The sequence below is a fragment of the Eurosta solidaginis genome, chromosome 4 (assembly GCF_040869045.1).
Source record: "Eurosta solidaginis isolate ZX-2024a chromosome 4, ASM4086904v1, whole genome shotgun sequence".
NCBI classification, from domain to species: Eukaryota; Metazoa; Arthropoda; class Insecta; order Diptera; family Tephritidae; genus Eurosta; species Eurosta solidaginis.
In genome coordinates, this window is record NC_090322.1 from 232,545,820 (window position 1) to 232,567,588 (window position 21,769).

At 37.2% G+C, this 21,769-nt stretch overlaps 1 protein-coding gene across 1 annotated transcript in view; it reads left to right on the forward strand.

The window, feature by feature from the left end:
• RhoU overlaps window positions 1–21,769 on the forward strand; it is a 257,739-nt gene that overhangs the window by 30,812 nt on the left and 205,158 nt on the right. The window contains 1 exon segment of the mRNA XM_067785031.1: window positions 11,430–11,499. The gene's annotated coding sequence lies outside the window, so the exon portion shown is untranslated.

The window sequence follows — 21,769 nt, forward strand, 5'->3', positions numbered from 1 at the left end:
ACCAGGGCTGACTCTAGAATGTGTTTGTACGATATGGGTATCAAATGAAAGGTGATAATGAGTATTTTAAAAGGGAATGGGCTTTAGTTCTATAGGTGAACGCCTTTTCGAGAAATCCCCATAAAGGTGGACCAGGGGTGACTCTAGAATATGTTTGTACGATATGGGTATCAAATGAAAGCTGTTAATGAGTATTTTGAAAAGGAGTGATCCTTAGTTCCCTAGGTGGACGCCGTTTCGAGATATCGCCATAAAGGTGGACCAGGGGTGTCTCTAGTTGTACGATATGGGAATCAAATGAAAGGTGTTACTGAGCGTTTTAAGAGGGAGTGGGCATTAGGTCTATAGGTGGACGCCTTTTCGAAATGTCGCCATTAGGGTGGGCCAGGGGTGACTCTAGAATGTGTTTGTACGATATGGGTATCAAACGAAAGGTGTTACTGAGCATTTTAAGAGGGAGTGGGCATTAGGTCCATAGGTGGACGCCTTTTCGAGATATCGCCATTAGGGTGGGCCAGGGGTGACTCTGGAATGTGTTTGTACGATATGGGTATCAAATGAAAGGTGGTAATGAGTATTTTAAAAGGGAGCAATCCTTAGTTCTATAGGTGGACGCCTTTTCGAGATATCGCCATTAGGGTGGGCCAGGGGTGACTCTAGAATGTTTGTACGATATGGGTATCAAACGAAAGGTGTTACTGAGCATTTTAAGAGAAAGTGGGCATTAGGTCTATAGGTGGGCGCCTTTTCGAGATATCGCCATTAGGGTGGGCCAGGGTGACTCTAGAATGTGTTTGTACGATATGGGTATCAAATGAAAGGTGGTAATGAGTATTTTAAAAGGGAGTAATCCTCAGTTCTATAGGTGGACGCCTTTTCGAGATATCGCCATAAAGGTTGACCAAGGGTGACTCTAGAATGTTTGTACGATATGGGTATCAAACGAAAGGTGTTACTGAGCATTTTAAGAGGGAGTGGGCATTAGGTCTATAGGTGGACGCCTTTTCGAGATATCGCCATTAGGGTGGGCCAGGGGTGACTCTAGAATGTTTGTACGATATGGGTATCAAACGAAAGGTGTTACTGAGCATTTTAAGAGGGAGTGGGCATTAGGTCTATAGGTGGACGCCTTTTCGAGATATCGCCATTAGGGTGGGCCAGGGGTGACTCTAGAATGTTTGTACGATATGGGTATCAAAGGAAAGGTGTTACTGAGCATTTTAAGAGGGAGTGGACATTAGGTCTATAGGTGGACGCCTTTTCGAGATATCGCCATTAGGGTGGGCCAGGGGTGACTCTAGAATGTTTTTACGATGTGGGTATCAAACGAAAGGTGTTACTGAGCATTTTAAGAGGGAGTGGGCATTAGGTCTATAGGTGCACGCCTTTTCGAGATATCGCCATTAGGGTGGACCAGGGTTGACTCTAGAATGTGTTTGTACGATATGGATATCAAATTAAAGGTATTGATGAGGGTTTTAAAAGCGAGTGGCCCTTAGATGTATATGTGAAGGCGTTCTCGCGATATCGACCAAATGTGGATCAGGTGATCCAGAAAATCATCTGTCGGGTACTGCTAATTTATTTATATATTCAATAACACTAACAGTATTCCTGCCAAGATTCCAAGGGCTGTTGATTTCGCCTTGTAGAACTTTTTCATTTTCTTCTACTTAATATGGTAGGTGTCACACCCATTTTACAAAGTTTTTTCCAAAGTTATATTTTGCGTCAATAAACCAATCCAGTTACCATGTTTCATCCCTTTTTTCGTATTTGGTATAGAATTATGGCATTTTTTTAATTTTTCGTAATTTTCGATATCGATAAAGTGGGCGTGGTTATGGTCGGATTTCGGCCATTTTTTATACAAAGATAAAGTGAGTTCAGATAAGTACGTGGGCTAAGTTTAGTAAAGATATATCGGTTTTTGCTCAAGTTATTGTGTTAACGGCCGAGCGGAAGGACAGACGGTGGACTGTGTATAAAAACTGGGCGTGGCTTCCACCGATTTCGCCCATTTTCACAGAGAACAGTTAGCGTCATAGAATCTATGCTCCTACCAAATTTCAAAAGGATTGGTAAATTTTTGTTCGACTTATGGCAATAAAAGTGTTCTAGACACACTAAATGAAAATGGGCGGAGCCACGCCCATTTTGAAATTTTCTTTTATTTTTGTATTTTGTTGCATCATATCATTACTGGAGTTGAATTTTGACTTAATTTACTGATATACAGTAAAGATATTAAATTTTTTGTTAAAATTTGAATTTAAAAAAAATTTTTTTTAAAAAGTGGGCGTGTTCTTCATCCAATTTTGCTAATTTTTATTTAGCACATATAGAGTAATAGTAGTAACGTTCCTGCCAAATTTCATCATGATATCTTCAACGACTGCCAAATTACAGCTTGCAAAACTTTTAAATTACCTTCTTGTAAAAGTGGGCGGTGCCACGCCCATTGTCCAAAATCTTACTAATTTTCTATTCTGCGTCATAACGTCAACCCATCTACCAAGTTTCATCGCTTTAACCGCCTTTGGCAATGAATTATCGCATTTTTTCGGTTTTTCGAAATTTTCGATATCGTAAAAGTGGGCGTGGTTATAGTCCGATATCGTTCATTTTAAATAGCGATCTGAGATGAGTGCTCAGGAACCCACATACCAAATTTCATCAAGATACCTCAAAATTTACTCAAGTTATCGTGTTAACGGACGGACGGACGGACGGACGGACGGACGGACGGACGGACATGGCTCAATCAAATTTTTTCTGGATCCTGATTATTTTGATATATGGAAGTCTATATCTATCTCGATTCCTTTATATATGTACAACCAACCGTTATCCAATCAAACTTAATATACTCTGTGAGCTCTGCTCAACTGAGTATAAAAACTTGATATCCACCCTAGCATTATAATACTAACTGCTTAATCACAATCGCACATTTCGCTTTCATCCACTTGAACTTGCGCTACACCGCTGAATGCTTTTTTCGTGTCTGTCTTGTCTGTCTCAGACACACCTACAAAGCCAATAGTAGAAATCGCACTTTTTGTCGGCAACGGGGGCCGCCACTGTACGCTACCGCATGCCACATGCCATTGCGCACTTTCTTAAATACGCTTTGCTGTGCGGCGCTATGCCAAATACATAAATATTGGTGTAGGAGAGCCGCGCAAAACTGCGTTATGCCGCAGTGCATTTGCCCGCATCTATTTGAATTTGTTATGGATGAATGTTTGGTGTGTATTAGGCTGGGTCTGTTCTCGTTGAAAAAAAATTTCAAAGGTGCGCCTCCAAATTTTAAGCTGAGTGGAAATGGTTACTGCACTGGCCGGGATATTTTTGGCGTCACTGTCAGATTTTCTGAATGTATGACTCCTTTCTTTATTGAAGGGCTACCGGTATCTGGGACCGCATTTAGCATTAAGCTGCAAACATTGGTGCTTTATCGGTAACCGTATCGGTAACCTTATAACATCTGATTCGACCAACCTTATGGGAATCAATGCAATCGATTATTGGTGCCGCTCAGGTCGTAACCGTATCGTAGCCAACCAATTGGTTTTTGGTTTACCGTCGTAACGATAAACAGCTGATTACGTTAGGGATACGACTACAGCGATACGACATACGGCACCAATGACTCCCGCTTTACTTCGGGTACGAGTGTGCGCTATGTGGCTACTCTCACACTTATAGGCTAAGTACTTATCTTCTCGTTTCGTGAGAAGTATATGCCTGAACTATGTGCCGACCGTATCCCGAGTATCTATTCTATCCTCTTCCACTGTCGGGCGAAGTGCACGCATTCGGAGAAAGTTTGGGGTACGTCACCTACGTTCCGCAATACAGGAAGTTCGGGTTTTCAAGCTTATCCGTTCTGTAAAGATGTTAACGGAAGTAACCATGTCCGGTTAGAAATAGGGTCAAGAGAAAGTCGACGTTTCCGTGCGGTCGCCTCAACCATTGTTTCAGTTCAGGGATTAGTTCCCGGGTCCACTTTCCCGCGGTGCTCCTGCTTCACCAGCGTCGAATGATTTCTCTCGTCCCTGAATAGGAACAGTATCTATACTCACCTCAGATCCGTAAATGTAGATTGCTTTTCTATTCTCAGAAGGTATATCGGTATGGTCCCCACAACAACCAGGACAGTTTCTGTCGAGATCGTGTGATAATCCTAAGCTGTTCGCAGCGCCCTCCTGCGTTGAACTGAAGGGGGGGGGGGGGTAGCATCGAGGCTTGTTCAATCGAAGAAGACTGTCATAAGTAATGTTAGGGAGACCGGTCGCTAGTATCGAACTCTGAGCTGCTACGCCTGTTATCTTTGCCTTTCTTTGTTCGTTGGTGGTTTTGTACGTTAGGCACCGGTCGCTCAGATTGTCCATCAGAATTTCTAGTAGCTATCGATGTATACTGAAATAGCATTCGAATGCCTCCAGCAAAACTACCGGTATTGTTCAGTGGGACGCTAACTCAGCTTTTTTGACTGCATTTATCGCTTCTGCAATGGCGTCGACTGTAGTTACCTCTCTGAAAGCCATGCTTCCGATGAGTTAGTTCGCTCCCGTTTTATATTCTCTCGCGAAGTATTGCTTCAGAAGGCTCCCCAACAGTTTTCCTGCAGTGTATCTCCTTCCTCCAGGGTGACTTTTGCCCTTAGGAAAACAAACTAGACGTACTTTCTTCCATCACTTGGACAAAATTCTTGCTTCGAGACAACTAAAGTTCTGGGCAGATATTTGCCGCTAACCTTATTGCTTTCGATGAAATTCCGTCAGCTGAGGATTTTCTAGGCTTCATGCTGCGCAGGGCCGTTTTGACCTCTTCGTGAAATGGTTTCGCGTTGCGGTTTGATTCGGTGAAGTACCCATCCTCTCTAGGTTGTTCGACGAGAAAGGCAATGCCCATAATGGGTCTCATGCTGTCTCCGTTCATCATTTGGTTCGGTCGGCGGTATGTTTTCCTTACTATTATATATACTTGCTCCCAGAGATCTCGATCTACTTCTACGCAAAGTGCTTTCCAGCATCTAAGTTTGCTTTGATTGATGGCAGCGCTGAGAGCTTTCTGCGCTCCTCTCCACTCCTCTGACTTTTCCAGCTCAGTTTGCTTACCCTACTATGTGAAAACAGCTGCAGAGCGGAAAAAGAAATTTCAATTAATTATGGAGCTGCTCAAGGTCAAATTCTTTACCTCAAAACTTAATGATGAACTTTTGCAACTTTTTTTCCACCCACTCTAATGTACATGCATTTCGTGGTGGCGGACTGTTTATTTATGACGACGCTCCTCAATTTGTGGCCTGGTATGATCGGCTTTACTTTGGCATTCATTTCGGTTTTGTGTATTTTGTTGTCATATTGACTTTGGATTACTTTAGTAGCATTGCCGTTGAAAATTACTACACAACTTTTTTATACTCAGTTGAGCAGAGCTCACAGAGTATATTAACTTTGATTGGATAACGGTTGGTTGTACAGGTATAAAGGAAGCGAGATAGATATAGACCTCCATATATCAAAATCATCAGTATCGAAAAAAAAATTGATTGAGCCATGTCCGTCCGTCCGTCCGTCTGTCCGTTAACACGATAACTTGAGTAAATTTTGATGATGAAATTTGATATATAGGTTCCTGAGCACTCATCTCAGATCGCTATTTAAAATGAACGATATCGGACCATAGCCACGCCCACTTTTTCGATATCGAAAATTTCGAAAAACCGAAAAATTGCGATAATTCATTACCAAAGACGCATAAGCGATGAAACTTGGTAGGTGTGTTGAACTTATGACGCAGAATAGAAAATTAGTAATATTTTGTACAATGGGCGTGGCACCGCCCACTTTTAGAAGAAGGTAATTTAAAACTTTTGCAAGCTTTAATTTGGCAGTCGTTGAAGATATAATGATGAAATTTGGCAGGAACGTTACTACTATTACTATCTGTATAAAAATAAAAAAATAAATGTAAGGCGCGATAACCTCCGAAGAGATCTAAGGCCGAGCTTCTCTTCCAATTTGCGTCGTGCTCCTCTTGATTTTTTATGCCGACTCCGAACGGCATCTGCAAGGCAGATGAGTTTTCACTGAGAGCTTTTCATGGCAGAAATACACTCGGAGCGCTTGCCAGTCACTGCCGAGGGGCGACCCCGCTTAGAAAAATTTTCTTCTAATTGAAAAACCTTATTTCTAAAATTTTGATGTTGCTTTGCCCGGGAGTTGAACCCAGGGCATACGGTGTGATAGGCGGAGCACGCTACCATCACACCACGGTGGCCTCCTATCTATCTGTATGCTTAATAAAAATTAGCAATATCGGAGAACGACCACACCCCCTTTTAAAAAAAATTTTTTTTTGAAGTAAAATTTTAACAAAAAATATATCTTTACAGTATATAAGTAAATTATGTCAACATTCAACTCCAGTAATGATATGGAGCAACAAAATACAAAAATAAAAGAAAATTTCAAAATGGGCGTGGCTCCGCCCTTTTTCATTTAATTTGTCTAGGATACTTTTAATGCCATAAGTCGAACAAATCAATCAATCACTGTGAAATTTGGTAGGGGCTTAGATTCTAGAACGATAACTTATTTCTTTGAAAAGGGCGAAATCGGTTGAAGCCACGCTCAGTTTTTATTCACAGTCGACCGTCTGTCCTTCCGCTCGGGCGTTAACACGATAACTTGAGCAAAAATCTATATATCTTTACTAAACTCAATTCACGTAATTATCTGTACTCACTTTGTATTGGTATAAAAAATGGCCGAAATCCGACTATGACCACGCCCACTTTTTCGATATCGAAAATTACGAAAAATAAAAAAAATGCCATAATTCTATACCAAATACGAAGAAAGGGGTGAAACATGGTAATTGGATTGGTTTATTGACACAAAATATAGCTAAAAAAAACTTTGTAAAATGGGTTTGACACCTCCCATATTAAGTAGAAGAAAATGAAAAAGTTCTGCAGGGCGACATCAAAAGCTCTTGGAATTTTGGCAGGAATACTGTTCGTCGTGTTACATATATAAATAAATTAGCGGTATCCAACAGATGATGTTCTGGGTCACCTTGGCCCACATTTTCTTCGATATCTGGAAAACGCCTTCACATATACAATTACCACCACTCCCTTTTAAAAGCCTCATTAATACCTTTAATTTGATACCCATATCGCACAAACACATTCTAGAGTCACCCCTGGTCCACCTTAATGGCGATATCTCGAAAAGGCGTCCAACTATAGAACTAAGGATCACTCGCTTTTAAAATAATCATTACCACCTTTCATTTGATACCCGTATCGTACAAGCACATTCTAGAGTCACCCCTGGTCCACCTTTATGGCGATATCCCGAAATGGCGTCCACGTATAGAACTATGGGCCACTCCCTTTTAAAATACTCTTTAATACCTTCCATTTGATATCCATATCGTACAAACATATTCTAGAGTCACCCTTGGTCCACCTTTATGGCGATATCTCGAAAAGGCGTCCAACTATAGAACTAAGGATCACTCGCTTTTAAAATAATCATTACCACCTTTCATTTGATACCCGTATCGTACAAACACATTCTAGAGTCACCCCTGGTCCACCTTTATGGCGATATCCCGAAATGGCGTCCACGTATAGAACTATGGGCCACTCCCTTTTAAAATACTCTTTAATACCTTCCATTTGATATCCATATCGTACAAACATATTCTAGAGTCACCCTTGGTCCACCTTTATGGCGATATCTCGAAAAGGCGTCCAACTATAGAACTAAGGATCACTCGCTTTTAAAATAATCATTACCACCTTTCATTTGATACCCGTATCGTACAAACACATTCTAGAGTCACCCCTGGTCCACCTTTATGGCGATATCCCGAAATGGCGTCCACGTATAGAACTATGGGCCACTCCCTTTTAAAATACTCTTTAATACCTTCCATTTGATATCCATATCGTACAAACATATTCTAGAGTCACCCTTGGTCCACCTTTATGGCGATATCTCGAAAAGGCGTCCAACTATAGAACTAAGGATCACTCGCTTTTAAAATAATCATTACCACCTTTCATTTGATACCCGTATCGTACAAACACATTCTAGAGTCACCCCTGGTCCACCTTTATGGCGATATCCCGAAATGGCGTCCACGTATAGAACTATGGGCCACTCCCTTTTAAAATACTCTTTAATACCTTCCATTTGATATCCATGTCATACAAACGCATTCCAGGGTTCATTTTCCTACATGGTGATTTTCCCTTATTTTGTCTGCAAAGCCCTCACCTGAGTATGTAATGTTCGGTTAAACCCGAACTTAGCCTTCCTTACTTGTTTTGTTTTAATTTGTTCGTCAAAGAGGTGAAGCGTTAGAAATTGTCAGAGCTGCTGGTGGCTATGGTATCTAAACATGTAAATAAATTTGATGATTGGCATCATTACTCGCCCTTATGTTGGCTCGTCGCCAATTTCTTATTTTCTTTAAAAATTCATAGAATTGTAAGGTGCTAGAATGAATTTTGCATTTTTAAATTGTTTTTATTTTCTACTAAATATTTGAAATAACATCGTTTTATTAACCCTACGAAGGTAATATAAGTAAATTTTACGTGTATGTCGCAAAAAAAGTCCAGTTTCATTTTACCGTTATGCTCTATCGCTTTGAGCGCTGGGCAGTGCTTTCTTTGTTTTATTGTTGCATAACCAAGTGAGTAACTAGTCAATTAACTGTTCGCGGTTAACTTAAATCGGTATGACAAGAAAAGTGTGCACGTAAATTTTACGTAGTCCTACTAATAACATGTCAGATATGTTAATTATGTCTTAATATTTGTGGATGAAATTAAAGTTCCGTGTAAATTTCAGTTGAAATTAAAAGAAAAATGGAAAACTCAAGTCATTGGCTTGAGGATACAGAAATAGAGGCTCTCTTGAACATTATTGACAGCGATGAAAGTTTTACTGATGGCATAATTGAAGAGAATTTTATAGTGACGATAGTTTGGATGATCCAGATTATTCTTCTGAGTTCGAGAGGAAAATGCTTTTGGAGAGGAATTGTCGAAAATCGCGGAGTCCGCCCCCCAACAGAAAAAAAAAAAATATATCAGCATCAAAAGAACAAGTAGAATGAAGCGAGAATAAAGATGTATGCAATGCTCATACGCTTTTGGGAAATAATGGTCATGTTTGGAGTAGCAATCCCGTGCATCGTACTAGCGGAAGAGCTATGAATGTTGTCTAAATTCGAACTGTGTGGTGAGCATCAAATTAAAATATGTCAATAATGTATGAAAATTTCCCATAAATGGTTCTATAACCTAGTTTAAGGAACCAAAAACTTTGTATTTTCATTCAATAAAATCAACACTGAAGACAAATAAGTTTTTGTTAAACATTTATTTAAAATGACACACGGAAATGGTGTAACACGTAAAATTTACTTATATTACTACCCACATCGTAGGTTAAAACTGTCTTACCCTTCTACGGTTAAAACCCACCAACTGCAGTCAAACATATCCGGAAAATCGAAAAGACGGGTACTGGTGCATATACGTAACACTCTCTTTTTATTATTTGGTATAATAAATAGTTCGTACGTACAAACATGTAACTTAATCTATATATATGATAAAATAATTAAAAAAAAAATTTTAAGTTAAAGGGTTTTATTGAAAACAATAATTACATGAATAATAATGCTAAAAGCTAGAAAATAATTAGGTAGGTCCTAGGTACTAGTCATCACACTCCTCATCAATCTAGGGCGTTAAATAAAAGCGCTGGGCTCGTGAAATTTCTAAAAATGTGAGGTAACTATATGATCAAAAAAATTCACTAGGTGGCGCACGCGGATCGAGACGGTAAGAAAACAAATTTTAATTTGGGAATATTTTAATCCATATTTAACTGACTTCCCGGTTACCTAGAGACTTGAAACTTGGCAATTAGTTAGAGGCCTAGTGACAATACAACATATAGAAAACAAATTTCCGCTAGGTGGCGCGCTAGTCAAGATAACTGCAAATCCTTGAAAAACGAGGGGAATCTTGCAATCGATTTTTAAGTAACTTACCGGTGAGCTAGAGACCTGAAACTGGGGCCGTGAATCAGGACCCGCTGGCAATGCAATATTTGATAAAAAAAAAAAATTCTCTAGGTGGCGCATGGATCTAGATATTAAGAGAATTAGTATTGATTTGGGAATCTTTCAATCCATTTTTAACTAATTTCCCGGTTACCTAGAGACTTGAAACTTAGTTAGAGGCCTAGAGGCAATACAACTTATAGAAAACAAATTTCGGCTAGGTGGCGCGCTAGTCAAGATAACTGCATATCCTTGAAAAACGAAGACAATCTTTCAATCGATTTTTGAGTAACTTCCCAGAGTTTGGAAACTTGGGCCCTGAGCCAGAACCCAAAATTCCAAATGCCTTTTTGTAGGCAGCACTAAAAAAGTGAAAATAAAAAGATGATAAAAACATTTTAAGGACTACCTTTATATAAATGGACCAAAAAATAGAAGGCAGTTTTTCCTTTAATACACACATAATCTTGTTGAATTTTGACTAAAAAACTTTAACAATAGCTCTTGTAAAAGAATTTTGGGATTTAAAACTATAAAGGTGGAGCGCATTCTTACAATTTAAGGCAAACTATGTACTTGGGATTAACTAACTGATTATTTAAAATTTTAACACGCGCCCTACCTTTATAATTTTAAATCCCAAAAGTTTTTTACAACAACTATTGTTAAAGTTTTTTAGTCAAAATTCAACAAGATTATGTGTGTATTAAAGGAAAAACTGCCTTCTATTTTTTGGTCCATTTATTTAAAGGTAGTCCTTAAAATGTTTTTATCATCTTTTTATTTTCACTTTTTTAGTGCTGCCTACAAAAAGGCATTTGGAATTTGAGGTTCTAACTCACGGCCCAAGTTTCCAGACTCTAGCTCACCGGGAAGTTACTCAAAAATCGATTGCAAGATTGCCTTCGTTTTTCAAGGATATGCAGTTATCTTGACTAGCGCGCCACCTAGCGGAAATTTGTTTTCTATAAGTTGTATTGTCTCTAGGCCTCTGACTAAGTGCCGAGATATAATAATTATAATGAACATTTCTTTTATAAGCCTTGAGCTCGAATTCGAACCTGGAGTCCTTTATAAATTCGCCGATAAAACAAAAACAATTTTTGATTTTTAGTAGGGAGTAATTTTTTTAGTTCGTTTATGAAGCAGGAGTTACTTTAAGACAGATAAATTTTTTCTGCTTAGAAAAGAAAGCTCATGCTAAGCCAACAAATAATTTAAAACAATTAGAAGCGTCTATAATTCTAGTCAACTAATTATGCTATAAAAAAATTTACATCCATAACACTGATGGTATACATTTTCCTTGTTATTTTCAGCTTTTCAATAACACACCAATGCTGAGCGCTCTAAATGACCTCATACATATACATGGATGATTTAAAATAAGTAAGTTTTTGTAAGTTACTCTATAAATGTTGTATATTTTCTTCATCTATTGCAATGGACCAGATATAAGCTATTTTATATGGGCCCCTATTATGAGACGAACGCGGTCTTCAACTGTGGTCGAAAGAACTGAACGAACGAATTTTCATTCGATATTATGACGCTAATTCGATAAAGTCTAGCGTCATTGTTCGATAACTAGATAAATTCAACCGTTCAGAATATCACATACCCATCAGCTGTCAAATATAATAAAAATAAACAAATAAACAAAATTATTTATTAAGTGCAAAAAAGTAAAAAGAAGGATGACCACGGCGGAGTTGTTTGATACGTCAGTAGAAGAGGAAAGCTTACTGAAACTAATACATATAAATATCTAAGCTTGTTCTTAAATGTATTACAGGCTCGATAACCTCCGAAGAGATTTTAGGCCGAGCTTCTCTTCCAACTTGCGTCGTCCTCTTTTTAGTTTTGCATACAAATTGGCGAGACGGCACATACTTGTTTATGCCGATTCCGAGCGGCATCTACAAGGCACACGAGTTTTCACTGAGAAGGTTTTCATGGCAGAAATTCACTCGGAGTGCTTTCGAAGTTTTGCTTACAGATTTATTAAAAACTACATACCATTGTCAAGAATCGTTCATAGACTAGCTATCGAGTACAGATGAGTTGCTGCATCAATGCACAAGAACAACGCCTTTTCCAACAATTTTTAAATTAGCAACAATTCTCAGATTTGCGCTGAGGCATCGTATCACCTGAGCATTGCGAACGCGAAGGCACTCGGACTTTGTGCCGCCTGAGCTGTCATAATACGAATTAGAAACTCGATTTTCGATGTTCGGTAGCCAGCAAAGATCGAAGATCGAAAGATGCTCATAATAAGGGTCATATTTTTTATTTATATTAATTATGTATTTCGGTGAAAGCAGCAAATTAAAAATTGAATGGAAAAATTTCAAGCATAAGTGGCTTTTCATTAGCTGACTTGGTGCGATGAAACAAATTTATTATCTTCAGCCGTCTTTAGTTAATGCATCAGTGATGGCGAATAATTTAATGCACTATTTGTGGCTTTAATAACATTTGAGTGGATGGTATTACTATGATCGCTTTATAGTTTGTAAAAACCTATGCACAATGAAAAGTTTCTATAAATATTGTTCATGATCTTTGGCTGATGAAGATGCAAAACAACGAATCTGTCTACGACTCCTTTATATGAGATCATACGGCCATATTAGTGTAGCGTCGTCAGAATCTTTGCGAACAGAGACTAGGACTCTTAGAGCCACGATAGTTGTGAAAGGTTAGAGCGAAGGCGTCCAATGGCAGACGAGGCGATACACGTGCACACCGATGGTTGCAAGGTATTTATTAGAGGCGGTATAGGCTGTGGTAAACTATGCTGATCCTATAAGCTGTCAGATTACTGTAGTGTTTTTCAGGCGGAAGTAGTAGAGCCGTGAACAAAGTAGAAGAAACAATGGAGGAAAAAAATTAAATAAACTTCAGCCGCGTCAAGTTTTATATTGAAAGCCAATGAGCAATGTATGGTCCTGCCCGTGGGTGTAACGTTTTGTTTTTTCAATTAGAATACAATTTTTTAAGCGGGGTCGCCTCTCGGCAATGATTTCAAAAAACACTTTGATTGTGCCATGAAAAGCTTCTCAGTGAAAACTCAACTGCCTTGCAGATGCTGTTCGGAGTCGGCATAAAACATATATATACTTTGTGGCCAATTTGTAGGACAAATAAAAATGGCACGACGCAAATTGGAAGAGAAGCTCGGGTTAAAATTTTTCGGAGGTAAATCGCGCCTTGTTTGGACTAAGTCAAGTTTCAATCTTCTTAAAAGCCTTAAGTTCTGTTCACATTATTCTAATGCTCTTTTGATTAAGTTACTTTGTTCGTTTTTTACTTTTTTTTTTCTGCAAAGGCTTGCCGTAAAATGCGTTAATTACATCTAAAAATATAAAGAATTTATTCCAACTGTCTAAAGTATTCATTTATTTAGCCGGCTCAAGGTCAAATTTAATAAAACACTAGTTTGTTTTTATTCCCAATATATGTATTTCGATTTCCATCGGACATCGTCATCAGGAGCTACAACAACAATGTAAGTTAGCTTAAATCTACAAATTTTGCTTACATACATACAATTTTTCGTACGTACATTATTTTGTTCTTAGCTAAACTACATACGTTCGTCCTGTTTGATATACAGCTTTGAACTAATTTTTCCAATTATCTAGTAGGTGTCTGTAGTTGTGTGAGCAGCTTGCAATGTCTATTTTGTAATTGAGCCTTTTATTTGTTGGTACGTTTGCTATGTGGAGCATATCTAACGTGAAGCGTTTCTTATAATGCTGCTCTTGCTGCAATACCCTCACACCATCAAAATCTGCTTTATGCCCGCTCTCTGCACAGTGGGCTGCGAGTGCTGTTTTCTGTGCCCTTCCTGATATATTTTTCATATCCGATCGATGTCCCGATATCCTCGTTTTTAGCTTATTCTTCGTGGTCCCGACATATTCCTTATTACATTCCGTATTTCCGTCGCCAGCACATGGAATCCTGTATATTACTTTATTCTTGTCCATGGTTGCTATTCTACTTGTCATATTGCTGAAATCAACAATCAACGAATTTATTCCACAAAATAAATAAAATAAATTATCATGATTGAGTATGAAGATTCCGCTTAACTTTAACCTGTACGAAAGTTAGTGATGCGAACTTGGAAGCACATTTCTTTGGTCATATGCAATAATCGCCTAACTTTTATCATTTCAAACGGGACTTAGGCGACTATTATTTATGACCACAGATTTGCCCTATAAGCATAAAAAGAGGTAGATAAGCAAGTTTAATTGCTGTGATAAAGATAAAACCTAAGAAAATTTTAATGTTGACAATTTGGCGTCGCGGCAGAAAGATTATTCTTTACCATTTTTATCTCACGCCTATGGCTAAAATTTTATTGCATGAAAAATAGAGTAAATAAATAAAGCAGAGCAAAGGTAATTAAAAGATAAAGACAAAAAATTATAAGGTGTTATCTTTAAAAAAATAATTTGAGCTAAAATTATTGCTGTTTGCTTTAATATCTAAAAGGAATTGCCTTAATAGCCAATTATACAAGAATTCGCTGTTGTTTTGTTTGTTTTTTTTTTTGCACATGAAGTAGAAGGGCCCACCTAACATTTATTTTCAAACAATTGACGTTTTTTTTTGTCAAAGGTTTGTCCAATTTTATAATAATATGGCAAACATTCGCATTTAAAAAAAGTTTCACAAACCTTCATGGGCGGAATCTTGAACGCTTTGCTGCGCATTCATGACATAACCTCTACTGAACTTGATGCTGTAATTTTACATTTTCTTACCTTAATTGCAAATTTTCTGAAATTTTAATATACGAATATATTTGTTTGTTGTTTTTGGTTTCTTCGCTATCCTTGAAGTGTTGATATAAACAATACTCCTCCACTTTGCATTATACGCATGCAGCAAGTAACCTCTACGCGACCTTCTCTCACAATGTGAATAAAAGTGGTTAGTCGATTTTACCATTTTCGTCATGTTTAAGTGATTTAGTATCTTCAATCGAAAACAGAAAAACATTGAAATTCAATCAGATTATAGTAATTGTAATTTTTCACCTTTTAAGGAAACTTGTCACATTTAAGGACAGAATAGCGCTTTATCACAACAAATGGTGTGATTGACATATTTTTTGTCATTGTGATTCACTGCATAATGTTATATAATGTGTTATATGTATTTGTGAGCATTGGCGTATAAATCTCTTTATTAATATTTTAAAAACAATACTTATTGTGTAATTTAAAAAATATAAATTTTTATCTTACTCAATGGTATATGGCGTAAGTCAGATCTGATTTAATCACCGCAGCTAGTGGGTACCATGCATAAGAAGAGCTTACGCTCACAGTTCAACCACGTGAGCTCAGTTCAGTTACCAGAGTTTATATGAACGCGAAGTTAGCCAAGCACCTTTTGCGGAACAAAAAATTAATAGGACGGTATTTTGTCGCAAATTATGCGCTAATTAGCTGCGAAGAGAAACAATTTTGCGCGCTTTTCTGAGTGCGTTATTTTGAGGTGCTTCGCTAAGTTCAAGTGATTAGCGAGCGAAGCCCTCTCATAAAAACTTAATTATACTTCTCTAATCGAAATGCGGCTTAGCTCGTACTATTTTGCTTACTAAACGTTAATTAGTTGCGAAAAGAAAAATTGATAAACTTTATATTCATATGGTCTTGCTTAAAGCCATTCATAAAAACTTAAAATGTAGCTTCAAAATAATAACTTAATTTATAGCTGAACTTAAAGCTTCGCCCACAAAAATGGTGTAAAGCTTTATTACCTTGAGCTTGAATGAATTGTTATATCGCCATCTCAATTAAAAAAATATTATTTATAATTATGTATATATATTGTAACGAATTTACTACAAATCCTCTTATTTGAAACTTTCTGCTAAGTTCGAATCACTAAACTGTTGAATAAATAACTCCAATATTTAATAATGCAAAATGGCCTTTATTAAAGTACTTCACAATAAATAACTCTACTATTGCCCGACAGATAGCGTGCTTAATCGAAACTGATTACTGCGCCTCTACCATTGCTGCCTTTTATACCCTCTGATTTCCTCGTTCGCATCTTCTAGGTGCTTCCATTTCCAGAATCTACTAAATGGCCATCAGCTATCAAATTTCTCAGCTGTAATTACTGGCTGTAATTACAGATGCACGATTTTATAGCTTCTCTCATTGCATACTTTCGGGAGTATCTCAGATATATCCATGTGGTTTGCGTTGCTTCTCAGCTGCGTGTACGTACATATGTGTAGACATAATGATTGATTCGTTTATGTAGATACATAATGATTGATTTATGCATGGGCATACAAGTCACTCTTATACTACGTTTCCACCAAACCCAAACTCCGTGTTTGCCAGTTTCGTAAGACTTTTAAAACATGTCTAAAAATATCGCGAAAGCTATCGAAAAACGCGTTTTAACTTCGGTATCAATAATGCAAGTTGCATTTCTGCCAAGAGATATTTTGCATAAAAGAGTTGGCAAACACGGAGTTTGGGTTTGGTGGAAACGTAGCATTAGCATCGCTTAGAGATGACAGTACCCCTTAGTGTTGCTGATATTCGTAATAATATATATATATATATGGCGCGATTCACCTACGCTCAAATTTGGGCCGAGCTTCTCTTCCAATTTGCGTTGTGCTCTTTTTTTAATGTTTTCTTAAGGACCTTCGACGTGGTAGGCCTGCAATTTTTATGGCGAATTCCATTTTTACTGACAAATTTTTAGGTATTTCGTTTTTATGGTTATGCTTATACATATTTCATTATTTTACTCTTAAAATAAGTCCACTATTTTCGCCAGCTTTTCATAGGTATTTACGTTTCTTTAATTCACTCAGTGTTAGGTATTCAAAGTAAAGAATATACGTGCAAAAAAAAATAGCCCTTTGTCGACTTTGGAGCATAATAAGTTTTCCGGCGTAGCAGGCTGCTACGGACTATTCATAAACCCAAAGATTACTGCGCTGTGCGGCGGAGGAATAGGCGCTTGTAATATTTGATGTTAAGTTGTACCCATAACGAGGGGAAACAGAAGTTGAGGACTCTCTCATATTCGTGCCAGAGCATAAAAGACGTGCTACTAGTGACACAGGCGCAGTTGGATTCCGTGCACCGGAAAAGGTGAATAACGATCACCCCCTCAAAGGAGCCTTTCGAAGAATCACGACATTTCCGTTTATATAAAAAGGTTTCTGGTTTTCGATACTTGCGAGCACCCAAAATGAAGTTGTCCGTAACAAAACTAAGAAGTAGCTATATATATTCCTGTTACTTTGAGTGTTTCTCCTTGACTCCAAATGGTTCCGAAATCATCACGAAACGGGGCCGAAAAGTTATCAAAGTGATGCCGGATTGATTTCGTTTGCAATCTTCGTATATTCTAAAGTGCGCCCAGAAATAGTTCCGATATAACCATATGTACCTTATAACCATATTAAATATGACAAATTTTAGGGATACCTTTGTCACATTTCTGGCCATATCTCCAAAATCCTATGTAACCGGTGTATTTCATTTAAATAGGTTGAGCTGTTTTAGAGAAGAATTTTTTCAAATAGGTGGTAACGTTGTAAAGACATCCTTAGTGGCAACACGTACAAAATTTAATTAAGATTGGTTTAGTAATTTAAGCCAAGTGCTCTTGCAAATATACTCACTCAAACTTTCACATTTATAATATAAGTAAGAAGTAAAATAAGATAATACTAGATCAAATGCTATTGGGTAGTCTCATAGCTTAGACTCAAACGCTGTTGCTATATATGTGGCTTCCAACGGTCCCGCTGTACATCCGATTACCAGCGATTCGAAGGCAGTCATGAAACCTGTAGTGAAAAACTGTCGCTTTGTATGTCTGTATAAAATTTTTTCTGCAGGGTAGCAACTCCACTTATTAATATTTTTGTTGCGTTGCAACCTGAAATACATTTTATTTAATTTCATTTGATAAAACAAAAAGTTAAATAGGTGGTAACCTTGTAAAGACGTTTTCGAGCGGTAAAACCCAGGTAAAAAGTCTTAGAACATGTAAAACAATATTTTAGATTTATATTTGAGTCTTTTATTATGAAAGTTCGGATTCGGATTCCGTCAGACTTTAAAAAACAAAGCCAAGTACCCGGTTCGGTTCAAATTCGGCCAACAAATCTTTCTTCGGTCAGCCACAAATCCATACTTGGAGATAAACTAGCCATACATTTCCCTCAGTATATGTTTTGTACTTTTATTTGTGTTGCACTTTGATCAACATAAATTCTCAGTATGTACATATGTACGTACATACTAGACTGGGTAGGTCCCCTTACAAAAAAAAAATTTCAAATGTCCGCCCCTAAATTTAAAGATTATGTTAAGAGGGTTTCGGAAAAAAAATTTTTTTTTGATCCTTCGAAATACAGCCGAAAAGGGGTTTACGTTGTAACTTGGTTATTTGACGTCGGATTTTTAAAATTGATATGTCATTAGTTTGTCCTTAGGAAGCTTCACATTTCCGTTTAATGTCTTTTTTAACCTATGAAGTTGTTTTCACATGATTAGGCCAGCTGACAAAGTTGTACCCCCGTAAAGTGTCATTTTCCCTACCAAACTAAAGTACTTAAAATTTCAAGAAAATGTTGCTTTTAAACCATATTACTAAAATAATAAACAAATAAGGTATAGGATTTTTAATATCACAGGTCAACATGGATTTGTTGTAGGAAATTTATATATCATTTCCGAAGGTATTTGCTGTGTTGAATGCGAATTCGCGGTCGGAATTTATCCATTCTGTCAGGATTTTGAGATAATTGAGGTTACGTGCCCGAAAAACAGCGTTTCCCTACTTTTGAGATCTTGTACAGGGTACATAATATGTTATGATTATTTTCCCTAATCGTATCATTTAATACCACACGTATTTGACACTTAAAAAGTGTATTGAAATTTGATGCATAACTTCAAATAGCCATAACTTTTCGAAAAGAATTAAGTAAATAAGATCTCAATATCTTGAATTGAAGTGGTATTAAATGATATGAGAAAAAATTCGCAAAAATTTTTTGTGTCCTGTACAAGACCTCAAAGGATGGAAAATAGCCGTTTTCGGGTACAAAGCCTGAATTATCATAAAATTCTGATGTGGTGGGCGAATACTGACCGCGGATTCGGACTCTACACAGCAAATAACATTTGAAATTATATATAAATTCCCAAAAACTTACATGATCCCGGTATTAGTAGGCCTGTGTGTTTACTATATATTTTATCTGTGAGCTACTTAAGCAAATTTTGGCGCGAATCAAGGCTTTAATATTGGTCTCGGATTTATAATTTCTAATTTTGTTAGCTGACCTAATCATGTGAAAACGACTTCATAGCTTAAAAGGACGTTAGAAAGAAAAGTGAAGCTGCTCAAGGCCAAAATAATGACATCAATTTTAAAAATCGGACGTCGAATAACCACGTCTCAACAAAATCTTTAAATTTAGGGGCGGACATTAGCAACTTTTTTTTCGACCCAGTCTAGTACATACTTATCTCATTATTTTTTCGCTATCGGCTCTTTAAAAAAAAGATAACATTTGTGTATGTATATAATTGGCATAAGAAAGAAGACTTAAAACTCAGGTGAGAAATTTAACCAAACCATTTGCCGAAAAAGAAAAGACAAATTTTGGAAACTGGTTTTGCAGCTGCTCGAATATTTAAACATCATCCCCTTTGCAAGCGTGATTTATATTTTTGTACAACAGGTATGCTACTACTTCGCATATGCGGCACCTGCAATAAAAACAAAGAAGGTATTAAACAAAAAAACTTAGCAACGCACATAAATATGAGCAAAATGATGATGTACTTAAGGTTATGATTTCTTAGCCTAAATTGCGTCTATAACGTCTGGGTATTATTGATTTGTATACTAAAAAATTTGATTGCATTTGAAAAAAAAAGTGCTCGCTAGGCAACCACATATTAATGTTTTTACCGTCCCTGCAGGAAAATTTTCTTAACAAACTTGTTTGAAGACCTCTCTGAAGTTGGCAAGACAACTTTTACGTGGAAAAAAATTACCTATTGGGAAAATTGCCGTGAATTCGCCGTAATTTATCCGTGAAACAAAAAAATTTTACGTGAAGTTAGTGTGCCACCCTCAGAAACCCACCTTAGAGACCAGCTTAGAAAATAATTCTTGCACACGAAGTTGCCGTAAATTTGCCGTGGCATTTTTTATAATTTCTGAAAAAAATATTTAACTTTTTTTTTATGGTGCACCGCCAACTTCACGTGAAGTTAGCGTGTCACTTTTGGAAAACCACCATAGAGACCAGTTAGGAAAATAATTATTGCACCTGAATTTGCCGTAGATAAGTGGCATATTTTATAAATTCGAAAAAAAAAATTTCTAATTTTTTTTCTGGTGGGCCGCCAACTTCATGTGAAGTTAGCGTGCTACCTTTCGAAAACCACCTTAGAGCCTTCCGCGATTTACAACCAGATTGACTGAATTTTGTGTGTGTTAGTGCAGTCGGGTGGCTTCGTGACACACGTACTTGTTGTCGGCTACACGTTGATGAAAATCAAAAATTTTTGGTTTTTTCATTTGACGCTAGCTTATTTGATAGTCGCGGGGTATGATTGACAAAACGCAGTGTTGTATTTAGTTTGTGTCGACATTCAAAATGAACAAGTGCGCGGAAGAACAGCAATTCGTATTAAAATTTATTGAAAATTATCAATGTTTAGCAGCTTTAAGGAATGTAAAGCTTTTATTATTATTTAATAAAATTTTTATTAATTTTTTTATTATTTAATAAAACTGCTGTAGTTGCAAGTAAAAAAAAGTCATCATCTGGTGACGGCATATTCACGTCCGAGCGGTACGGTTTCTCAATGCAAATGTTGATTGATGGCTTTTTATTTGATAGTCGCGGGGCAAGCGTCAAATACCCGACACGAACACATACAAAAATTCAGTCAATCTGGTTGTAAATCGCGGAAGGCTTTTAGAAACTAGTTAGGAAAATAATTATGGCACGCGAATTTGTCGTAGATAAGTGGCATATTTTATAAATGCAAATTTTATAAATGAAGTTGGCGGGGGACCACAAAAAAAGTACCAAACATTTTTTTTTGGAAGTTAATAAATATGCCACTTATCTACGGCAAGTTTAAGGCAAATTCACGTCCAATAATTATTTTCCTAACTGGTGTCTAAGGTGGTTTTCGAAAGGTGGCACGCTAACTTCACATGAAGTTGGCGGCCCACCAGAAAAAAAATTGAAATTTTTTTTTTCGAAATTATAAAAAATGCCACTTATCTACGGCAAATTTACGGCAAGAATTATGTTACAAGCTGGTCTCTAAGGTGGGTTTCTGAGAGTGGCACACTAATTTCACGTGAAGTTGGCGTGCCACCCTATATTTTCTAAAATATGGCTGCGTCAAATTTTTTTGTTTCACGTATAAATTACTGCAAATTCCACGTAAAAGTTGTCTTGCCAACTTCAGAGAGGTTGTTTGAAGCTAATTCTGCAACCAATAGAATGATTTGGGAAGCAGAAGTTATATATATGACAACGATAATTGTACTGATGAACGTTAAGTAAGCGAATACCCTTTTTTCACTTCGCAACTACATAGCAGAA